This window comes from Mercenaria mercenaria, unplaced genomic scaffold (genome assembly GCF_021730395.1).
Source record: "Mercenaria mercenaria strain notata unplaced genomic scaffold, MADL_Memer_1 contig_1880, whole genome shotgun sequence".
In the NCBI taxonomy this organism is placed as follows: Eukaryota; Metazoa; Mollusca; class Bivalvia; order Venerida; family Veneridae; genus Mercenaria; species Mercenaria mercenaria.
Window position 1 is genome coordinate 19,809 of NW_026459894.1, and position 10,257 is coordinate 30,065.

Here is a 10,257-nt window from a genome sequence, read left to right on the forward strand (position 1 = left end):
AATTGTTTATAACCAGTTCCCTACAACCAGCTTAAGTACTGTTCAAATAACACCTTTTTTATTCACATCATGTGCGACACTACAAATGAAAAATGTTTCGTGCTCAAAATGAAATAAAATGTAAAAAAAGAAACAAAGTTTAATAATCTCAGTGCTTAGGACATACTTAAATAGATCTATATGCGTACAGACATTGTGTGCACTATCATAATAAATTAATAACTAACGGCGTTATCGATTAAATTTTGTTTTTTATTAAAGACCGCGCATTACAAGCAGGAAAAACATAGTTCGGTATCTAAGTCTGATGATTTCGATAAATTAGTGCATTGCCATATCGTCATACCGCCTTAATTAATTTGCTGATCGCCATAGTAACTTTGCGATATCGCTTAATATCTTTTAGAGAGAATGTGATGACTAAAACACCGCAGTTTGAGGCCATAGAATTCGAGTACGTGTTTATTATTTTTTCCCTATGCTTATCTTTATTTATTTTACTGCTGAAGTATAGTACGTCTGGCATTATTAAAATGATTAAGTTTGAAGTATTGTTTCACTTTTAAATTTTTAATAAGATGGAGATAGAATGAAATACTGGACGACTGAACTCACACTTCATTTGACTGTGTAAACATCAATAAGATAGAGTAATCATTGACAAAATTCATAACATTTGAATATCAACTACGTATAGATACTGACCGACATAATCTCTAGTAAGACAGACAGATAAACGGACATACTGAAGGAACAAATCTTTCAGGCTGACTAAATGAATGATCGAGTAAATAATTACCGGCTGGTCATGAATTCTTGCATACTCATCGGCCATTCGACTGCAAATAGACACACGGATGGATTGAATGGTCGATTGAATGTTGCTTTTCATTATTTGTTACGTATATTCATTTATACCTATTATTATTACCGCAGTAAATAATACACAATTTGCACATTTATTCGGGAAAAATAGAGCGAAAAAAAGAAACACTAAAAAATGGACGGCTATAATTAGATTCGGACACTAAGCTGTGTACGAACTTTTTCGAATTTTATATTAGCAAACGAAATATACTACAATGGAATGATATATAAAGATAAGTATGTCAAAACATACATTAATCTAGGTTATATACCAATGAAAGAAATTTGAAATACAATTCAGCTGCTTCAGGTCCTTTTTGATACAGTTTCTAGTTTTTCACTCCGTGATAGACCTATTTCCAACAAGACATTCATGCGTTTGCTTTAAGAAAAACGAAAAAGAAAAAAGGGTGTTGATAAGTATGCAGTGGAATACAAGTCAACTGAAGATAAGTACCCTCATATTGCCGCATTTCAGAAAGCGATCCGCAGAATAAACACCATACTTTCGTTTTGGGGTAATTAAAAAAATAAATAAAATAAAAACAAAAAAAACAACAACAAAAAAACCATTAATGAAAGGTATCTTATTTCATGTAAAATACATTCCGTAAGTTAAAAATTGCCAATTTTTTTTTGTTCCCAGGATTACGCGCAAATGCGCTAAAATGAAAAAAGCTCCATTTATTAGGGATCTTTTCGACTACGCTACACTGCGGAAGCACATTTTTGACAGAATTACTGCTACAGCAAAATGACCTACGTGAGGGAGCGAGGGAGTAGTTATTGTGTGACCATGTGAGTGAGGGACTGGGGACGAAGCAGACTTCTTTTCATTTGAAATTTATCAATTAAGACACCATGACTGTGCCTAATGATTTTTATTCTTTTTGTGTGCTCATTAGAACATAAAAGTATTACCCTCTTTGATTTATATATATTAGAAAATTATCCAAGAGTGACTGTTCTACTTTTGAAAGCTGTATGTGATACATATATGTATATGCGTATATGATATGATAAAATCATGTAAAATCAACTCCGAGCTAAAATGCAAAATGAAATTGTCCTTACTTAAGTGTAGATAAAAAGTATTACTTTTATTTATTTAAACTTCGTAGGCTAACTGATCGCCTTCATTTTATCACGGTATTACAATGCCTCGAGTGTAAATTACCACTTAAAACACTGGTTTCACGAAAAACTAAACGGGAAACAGAACATTTGATTAGATCATAGATGGTAGGTCTGAAGGAATATGTAATATAAATTCGTTGAGAAAGTAATTTAAAAATACTTCCATTTTCGTGGCACATCAAATAAAATGACGCTTGCCATGCAATTTTCTCTTTCTTTATAGGTCAAGTACAACTTTAAATTTTCTTACAGAACATTTGTTTTTGGACTGGACCTTAGATTTAAATGTAAAAGTGATATGTTCCATTTATCATGGATGAGACGTTCACACTTTAAGTTTACTGCTAGACACAATGTTCAGAATAAATTATTTCGAAGATACTGAAAATATAGAAGAAAGATAATAAAGATCTATAATATGCGTCACAAGTTTGTAAAATTAACCAAATACTTTAAAGTTATTTAATAGAAATCGAGCTAATAAAATCAACAAAAAACGTTGCGTTTTTATGTACAGCAAAGTGAAATTATACGACGTAACGTTATGCAATCTAATATTTGCAGCTTTACTGTAAACGATGTAATTTTTTCACAGAATGATGGCTCATGAAAGTTTTATACTAACAAGATAAGTCAGATATCTTTAGAAAGTCCATACAATGCACTTTTAGCCATCTATAAAGATGAATGCCAGCTTTCAATAATAACTCGCATATAATGGGGAAACTCACTTTTGAAATGGACTTTTTGACGTAACATTTTCAGTATGTAATTTTTTAAAATATACCGTAGTCGTTTAATACTTATTAATGATTATTGCTTTAAACATGTACATAATTGTTAATGTATGCATTTTATGATAGTATAAGTTTTGGTATTTTTTCCGATAAATTATTACAATATAATTGAATAAATACGTACCAGGATAACGAGCGTAACGCTTGTAGGAAAAGCCGTCAAGGTTTTGTTAAAGCGAGTAAATACGGAAATGACGTAAAATAAACGCATTGAATGATGCGCGGCAAAATTTAATGTCGTCTGCTGGTTATTTTGTTCAGAAATCTTTAAAATCGACAGATTTATCGTCAAAAAACCGACTGCCGTACTAACATCTTGTTACGCGTAACGTTACATTTTTCGTCATTTTTGTTGATGATAATTCGATTTTTCATGTATTTTACGATTATAAATTCTCTAAAAATTAAACGGGGATAAATGTAATTCAAATCTTTTAGTCATTGTAGTAAAAACATACATGGACGTCAGTTACTCATAATTTAAATAGCTGCATACACATCAACATGTATCTCGAAATCGCCTACGTGCAAAATAGCGTGCGACGTACGATAAGCAATACAATAAAACAAATGAAAAATGACATCTTCACTGGTAGTCAGTGTCTCTGTTACCAAGACAGCTGTACTGAAATACTAATAATTATTAACAATATCTTATATGAAACAAACTACAAAATATATATGTACATATAGTGGTCATGGTAATATGACAAAAAATCTGTCACAACTGATATAATACAATTGGTCATATTAATACATTTGTAATTGGCAAACATTTTTTATCTGTAATGAAAGGTACACTTCAGGTATTGTAGGGTTTTAACCTGCTATGGTGTACATTTAAGACTTTCCCAGTCTTTGACATTTTAATCTCTAATACAAGAGTATAAATCACTTTTACTACTCTAAAGGGTCCCAACCACCTAAAACTGAGTTTTGGGCTAAGTCCTTTCTTTTTGGTAAACACCTTGGCCCATACTAGGTCATTTTCCTTGTAAGTGATCAAATCTAAACGGATATCATATTCATGTTTCTGTTGTTTTGCTGCTGTCAGCGTTGCTTGACGTGGTTGCTCATGGCATTTTCTAAGGTACTGTTGAACCTTCTTGACATAATCTTCACTTGAAAGATCTAATTTGCCTTTTTAGGTGTTTTTTAGTACTGGCATAAACTGATGATCTATATGCTAAAAGTAATACTGGTATCCAATCATCCCAGTCTTTCTGGTTTACTGTTATGTATTTACTTAACATGTCTTCAATACTGCGGTTCATTCTTTCTATAAGACCAAATGTCTCTGGGTGAAAGCCTGATGACCTAAGTTTAACAATGTCCAGCCTTTTACATAACTCCGGAAATAAATTTGATTCAAATTGACGGCCTTGGTCAGTCACTATTTTAGTCATTAGACCATATCTACATATAAATTCATTTATTAACATCTTGGCTATGGTATCAATTTTCATATCTGGTAATGGGTACATTTCTACCCACTTGGTAAAGTAACACTGTACAGACAAAATGTACTTATTTCCCCTGTGAGTTAATGATAAAGGACCAATCTAGTCCATTCCAACCTTCTCTAAAGGTATACCAGTAAAATTTGACTTTAATGGTGCTTTTGAGGCTCTTTAAGTCATCTTTCGACCTTGACATTTAATACATTTTCTACAATGATTGGTTCTTGTTTACAGTTAACCCAGTTTAAATTCAGTTTTAATCTTTGGTATGATTTCTTTTCCACTATATGTCCTGCAGTTTTCTTGTCATGTATGTATTTCAGAACTGTTTCTCTTACAGCCTATGGCACTAATATCTGGAATTGCTCCTCCTCAATTTATGTGTATGTACTCTGTACAAGGCATTACCATGTATAATTAAGCTTGGCCATTGAGATCAATATGTCTTAAAGTCACTGCTTAAATGTAAATTTGTTTCACTTGTAGGTCTGTTATTCTGAGATAGTTTTTCTATAATGTTTCCTATGTCAGGATCTACATGTTGTGTCGATCCACCTCTGGCAATTCATCAATTAAACTTACAGAATTCATCAGGGGATCAGAGGTCCAATTGGAATTCTCGCCCGCTCTTTCTACTGCATTTACAGACAGACCACCATCCAGGGCCCTCGTGTGGAAGTCTGTAACATCAACACTGTCATCTTTGCAATATTTTTCTCATCCAAGGTCTCTTCTGTAACTTGATCGCCGGATGGGTTGAGCCAACAGCACCCACACGAGAACCTGTGCACTGTTTCGACTCTAACTCTTTATCTTGGTCTACGGTTTTTAGTTTTTCGCAATATCTACATGTACCACATGGTCAACGGGATACTGCATCTGCATTGCCTTGGCAAACACCACTCCTGTGTTCAACTTCAAAGTCATATAAACTTAAGATGTTTATCCACCTACTCATTTGTCTCATATGGGTTTGAAATTTTAAAGCCCCTGAAAGTGCTGAATGGTCTGTTCTGATTAAAAAATGAACCCCATATAAGTAAATATGATACTGTTCCATTGACTCTACAATGGCTAATAACTCTCTGCGTATAACACAGTACTGTCTTTCAGGGGGGTTTATGGTTAGACTGTAATAAGCTATGACCCGTACAGTGTCACGTTATTTCTGTTGTAAAACATTTCCAAGACAGTATGAACTACAGTTTGTATGTAATATGTACAAATCATGTGAATTAGGGTATCCTTATACTGGTGCTTCTGTTAATGCTAGTTTTAACTTATTGAAAGCTTTTTTGCACTCGCCAGTCCAAATGATCTTGGAATCTTTGTGTGTAAGTTGATGTTAAGGATGGGCTACTTTCGCGAATCCTTTAATTGAACGTCGGTAATATGGAAGAAGGCCCAAAAAAGAAGATAACTGTTCGGCGTTTTTTGGTATAGGCCATTCTCTTACAATTTTGACTTTTTCATCAGTTGGTAATATACCATTTTGATCAACAATTTGGCCAAGGAAGTGTAACTGGACCTGAAATTAATTGACTTTCTTTGGCATAACTTTAAGCTTTGCTTTTTCAAGTCTTTTGAAGACCTCTTCTTACTGGGAAAGATGTGTTTCAAAATCTGAAATGAACACTAATATGTCATCAACATATATTAATACAGCTTAGTATTGAAGACCTGACATAATATATTCCATAAGTACTTGGAAAGTGGCTACATCATTTGTAAGTCCAAAGCTTAGAACTTTTAAACGGTACTAGCCCGTTTGGCACACAAAACTGGTTTTGTCCATATCATTGTGATACATGTGAACTTGGTGAAAACCTGAAGAGCAATCTTAGGAACTGTAATACTTGGCTCCTTTTAGACAGTCTAAGCAATCCTGTATCCTGGGTAAGGGATAGCTGTCTTTTAATGTGACCGCGTTTAATTTTCTGTAGTCAATAGCCAGTCTGATGGAGTTTTCAGGCTTGCGCACAGGTACTATAGGTGCGGCCCAAGGTCCATTACTCTTTTCAATAAGACCAGCCTCAAGCAGTCTATCAACTTCTTTGTTAACTTCTTTTTGTACTTTCTGGGGAAGTCCTCTTGGCTGCTGTTTAATTGGAGGTATTTATTTTATGCTTAATAATGTCTATGTTTCCCAGGTCTGATTTTGACTTGCTAAAAATATGCTGATATTCATACAGTAACTTTTCTATATGGTTTTGCTCTTCTGGGTTCAGGTTTTCTCTGTATTCATCCGTAATTGGCTTAACATAATTTGGTAGTATAGGTACATCTGTTTGCTTTTAAAACCGTCACACAGTTTACCCTTTGTGTTTGTTCAACTGGAGTTACAAGTGTACAGGTTGCAACATTCATGTGTTTATATATTGTAATAGGTTGGTTTCTCATTTAAATGTATAAGCCTAATAGGTACAGTACCTTGGCCTGTATCATTTAAAGCTTTGGCTACAATAACACTATCAGAAAGCAATCTTGAAAATGAGGAATTACTTTGTCAAATACTCCCATCACAATTGTTTCACTAGCTAGAGGCAATTTAAAAGTTTCAGTTGCATGAATCCTATATATGTTTGGTAACTGATGCTCTTGAAAATAATGCACGGAGGGGCACCTGGGGTCTTCCTCCACCATCAAAGCTGGAAAGTCGCCATATGACCTATGATTGTGTCGGTGCGACGTTAAACCCAACAAAATAAATAAAATGAATAAATAAAACATTTTATTATCTGCCCTTGGCAGTGAACTTCCCCTGTCCACATGGATAAATTTACATTATGCAAATGCATAAAGTCCCAACATAAAATGCATTGGGTATCAATTTCTGCTACTAAAAATCATGTCAAATATCATCCCATTTAGCTCTATTTTTAAGGCTGCAAAGCCTTGATTTGAAATAGTACCTTCATCAGCAGCTTTGAAAGCTGTGTTGGTTTACGTGGGGGCCTGTCTTTTTCAGGTATTAAGTACCAGTTTTCAAGCTTTAAAATACTAACTGCACCCCCTGAATCTAAAAGTGCAAACAAAGAAATTTCCTTTTTTCATTTACAAGGGCAAGAAATAAGTATTGAACTGCTTATGTGCAATTTTCGGATTTATCTCCCTTGCATCATTATTTGTAATAGGTTCTGATTTAGCTGAAGGCTGGACCCCACCCTCAGCCAATGGTCGTTTCCCTGGTTTCTTGAACTTGGACCCTGGTAATTTCTGTTTTGACTTTGTGCCCTTTCATTGGTTTGTGGCATTGAATTTCTGTACTGCGGGTTATGGTATTTATTTAATAGGAGATTGTGTGGGTCCTTAAGTAGAGGACAATCTCTCTTAATATGGCCTGGTGCATTACAATAGTAACACACATCTGCTAGTCTAGTCTTGGGTTTATCATAGAAGTCACCACTATGAGGAACTGAATAATTTGTTTTTTTCTCTTGGGACATCATCAATTTTTGCAATCCTGTGATTGGTCTGTGCATCAGAACGTTTCCTAATGCTTCAGCTCTTCTGAGTAAAGGGTCACTTGGTTCATTATGTACCATTCTAGAATATGAACTACTTCTTCTAGAATAACAAAGTTCAGCCTCAGTGACTAATCTAAGGTCCTCAGACATGGTTTTAGGACCTCCTACTATCAAATCTCTATGCAACTGGTCATCATTAAGGACCTCAGCAAAACACTCTAGGGCCATATCTTCCCTACATTTCATTTTAAGATCAGAATAGGCTAATCTAACCATCTTTTTGATGTTATTAGCCAGTTCATCTAGTGAATCATTTCGTTTTTTGATGCGGACTCTTAATTTGGCAACATGGAGTCTTCTTTGGTTTTGTGGTTGAAACCTGTCAATCAGGCTACCAACAATTAATCATAGTCTCTACGCCTTTCTGGAGAAATATCAATCAATATTTCGGCCGCAGTGCCTCTCAAGGAAACAGATAATTTATGTCACTGGTCATATCAAATTGTGTTAAATAGGAATAAAGGTCACTTGTGCCATCAAATATGGGGGGTTTAATGTTGTCCCTGATGAGTTGAATATTCTTTTTGACCTATGATTGGTACTGGTCTAGGTGTAGGTGCTATGTCTGCTGACAATTCCCTTCCAACATCTCCGTTATCCCCTGGAATCATGCCAGATCTTTCCAGGCTACACCACCTCTCGGGCATGGAGGGTCCAGGATACCGGTATCTGCTTGCTCCTAAAGCCCACGGCTCCCTCTTCCTATACCCGGAAACACCCAGTTGGGCAGCTTCTGACTGCCCATCAGAGTAAAAGTTTTCCATTTGTTCCAGTCCCCTACCAGTATATCCCCTAGGTACCTGACACTTGTCTATAATACCATCGGCCAAGGTCCTATTCGCGTTTAAAGGAACTAATCCACAATAATTAGCATTAGTACAAAAATCCATGTTTCCCCCATACCCACCCCCATACCATCAGTTCCACCTTTCAAGGCTTTGTTCCTGACCCCCGGGGCCCTGGCTTCTCCACTTGATCCGGTGTAGTACCCGCCAAGGTTGATAAGTCCTTGGTCATTAGAAACTCCATTGTCCACCCCTGAACGCCTGCGCCAGGTCACCTCACCGGAAGGTGTACCAAGCACAAACTGGTCATTTGTCCCCGTTGACGCTAACTTATCTGCAGACATATCACCACAGTCCGAGGGTTTGACAGTGCCCCTGTCCCCAAGGTAGGTGCTCTGTCAGTTGTGACAGAAGTTGGTCTAGTGGGACTATGTACTTGAATCAGTGTCTGGGTATTAGTACCCTGGTCAGGCAATGACTTAGTACATGGTATGTCAGCTGGGTCCATTGAAAGTTCCATGTCTTGGTTTTGACTGTAAACTTGAAAACTGTCAACCAACACAGTATAAAATAATGTTACTTTAATATTTATTTAACAAAATCTATCAATTTTGGTATTATCGGACTTTGTCTAGTCTATTTGATGGGTACTAAATCAGGTTTGCAACTTTATATGTATACAATAGATACTGTCTAACTTGGAAACAGATAGACTGTGCTGAAAACAATTTTATATATATCAGTCTGGTAATGACTGTCTTACATCTCTGGCAAGGAAACACGGGTCAATTTTTAAACAACACTGATTATGGGATAAAATACCTATGCCTGGTAACGGCAGAATGGTGTAAAAAGAAACCTGGTACAGTTTCGAACTACTACAGCCTGGCAATGACTTTCTCAATGGAATGGCAGACTAAACTTATTTAATAAATACGGCTCTTTAAAGTGTATCAAAACAAGGTACACCAAGCTCAACATGCCACCAAAACCATTTCAGAAAAAAATATCTTACCAAAGTCTGGTAACGACTTTACCAAATGCAAGCTTACAAAGTCTGGAGGCGACTTTCACAACAAATCAAGACTCCGGTGGATAAACTAGCTTTGTACTTAAACTTATACTACTACTGAACCACTGACTTTTTTTACTCACCAAGGCTTGGTAACAACCTTAATTGCTATCTATTACATAACCTGAACTGAAATCTAACTTTTTTATATTGGATTAAACATGTACAATGTTGTATTTCAAAATAGATAAGGCTGCAGTCTTCACAAATCAATCAGAAGGCACTGGCTTCAATTAAATCAAGTTGTCAACTTCTCAGTATACTGTGGTGGTTTTGAAAATTTACTGTAGTATATATCTAGGTCAAGTTTACAAATGTGTATATCAGGCTCTTTTATTGATGGCACTGGTAGTAAATACAAAAGGTCACTGGTATGTTGCAGTTCTATTTCGGATGTGTGGTTCTGTATCCTGCTAAGCTGCCACCAAATTCTGTAGTACCCGCGGGCCTTCTCTGAGGGGTCACTTGGGTCACAAATCAGAGTCCTGCAAGCCTACAGCAGCAATCTACTTTTAAAGACTGCTAAGGATTTTCAGGGTATTTTATTAAGTAGGGTAACTGGTTATAGGTAGCGTAAACAGTCTGGTAGCGGTTAAGCCTTGTAGCGGCCAA